Source organism: Gekko japonicus, unplaced genomic scaffold, assembly GCF_001447785.1.
Source record: "Gekko japonicus isolate JY-2015 unplaced genomic scaffold, Gekko_japonicus_V1.1 scaffold1798, whole genome shotgun sequence".
Lineage (NCBI taxonomy): Eukaryota > Metazoa > Chordata > Lepidosauria > Squamata > Gekkonidae > Gekko > Gekko japonicus.
In genome coordinates, this window is record NW_015170336.1 from 361,843 (window position 1) to 363,798 (window position 1,956).

Below are 1,956 nucleotides of genomic sequence, written 5' to 3' on the forward strand. Positions count from 1 at the left end.
GTAGCCAATCCTAATGAGTTTCTGCTGTTGGGTGTGGCCTATTATGCTAATGAGTTCCTGCTAGGTGTGGCCAACTTGGAAGCCATCCGGAACTCCGTTCCTGTGCGTTCCTGCCCAAAAATAGCCCTGGGTGTGATATGCAGAGGGGAAGTAGGCATGGGGATATCAGCATTGGTAATGAGACAAGAAACCTAGGTATCAATTCCATCCAGGAGGATTCAGTCCAAGAGAATAGAGGTAAGTTTGACATTAGAAACCAGAACATTCAGTTGCTGACCAAAGAGTAGCGGTGCTCTTACAAAGGAATTTCAAAGGGAGATTAGAAAGACAGACTGCTGAATTGCAATTGATAATGAAGCTCAAGATAATACATCCTCTTGGACTGAATTGAGACCTAGTTTTCCTGTCTCATTACCAATGTGTGCTTTTATCATTTGGCATCTGAAATCACTCCACTCTCCAAGATATAAGGACCAATCCAAGTGTTCTAATTCCTAATCGGGGTCTTTTTGAAAGAAAATAAATCCAGATAGGGACAGAGAAATCCAATCATTTTTTTTAAAAAAACAGCTTTTCAGAATAAGCAAAAACAATTTCCTCATTGTACATCATGCTTGTCAGAGGAATCTACCCACCCACCCTTCCTCCCTTGCACACAAAAGCTTACACCTGGAATAAAACGCTGTTGGTCTTAAAGCTGGGACTCCAAATTTATTTTTTCTCTTTCTTTTTCTTCCTCCTCCCTTCCCACCAAAAGTGGAGGAGCAGCCCCAGAACAGAAAGCAGAAGCTAGTTGTGTGTGAGAGAGAGAGAGGAGAGGGAGAGGCAGGCAGGCAGGCTTGTCTTTGTATCTCTCTGGCATGAAGCAGCCACGAGACTCTCTCTATCCCCATGTGTGTATGTGAGTGAGAGAGCAAGGGAGGGAGGCAGGAGGCAGGAAACAGGAAGAAAAGACCCACTGGGAAAGCTGGGAAAAAAGTAAGCTAGGGTGCAGCTGCAGCAACCGCCCAGGGAAAGGAAGTTGCTTTGGGGCCGGTTTTGAGGTCTGTGCGGGCCAGATGTGGCCCATGGGCCATATGTTTGACACCCCTGCTTTAGATATTATAGGTTTTCACTAACTCCTAAAGTGTCTAAGCTTCTCCCTTTTATCACAGACCAGGGTTCTCTTCCCAACTCCTTTCACTGGCAGAAATAACTGACTCCCAAAGTCTCTTCCCTCAGAAGCCAAACCCTTTGGCTACTGATCGAGATAACAGATTTTAGAGAAAGACTAAAAGGCAAATGAACCTTTTCCCTCCAGATCAGCTGTTTTATCTCCTCTCTCGGCTGATGCTGGCCAATCAGAGAGTGAGTACAGCTACTTAAAATGGTGGTGTGACAGATTGCACAGAAAAGCAGGTTGGGACAGAGAATCTTCCCTGGAGAGAAGAGCTTATGTGATTGGCTGCTGTACTAAGAATGCTTTCCTGGATGTAAGGCCTACTGAATAAAAGCAGGCTTACTTCTGAGCAGACTAGTAGAACATTGTTCCTGCTTTAAAAGCAACAACAACAACAACAACACTTCAGGTCTAATTTCTGAGAGGGAATGTTTCCAGTGGCCTATCAGTAATGGTGGCTGATTACCAGTACAACCCCAAGCAGAGTTATGCATTTCTAAATCCACTGTGGGCTTAGAAGGGTGTAACTCTGTTGAGGATTTGGGTTGTCACATAGAGGCTTAATGTGTCTGAATGGCCAGCTGAAACTTTTCATGGCATAGAGGTAAATAATATCGCCTGGTAAACACTGGCCCGTTAAGCCTCTATAAAATATGCAGGACATTTTTTTCTTGGACAGCTGGTAACCCTATGGATTGTGCTTTACAAATCTCCATTACTGTTTATTTGTGGGCCAAAGTACTTGCAACACTGAGAGATTTGTTAAGAGCTTCCCAGAAATTTTAAAAAGGGAAAGA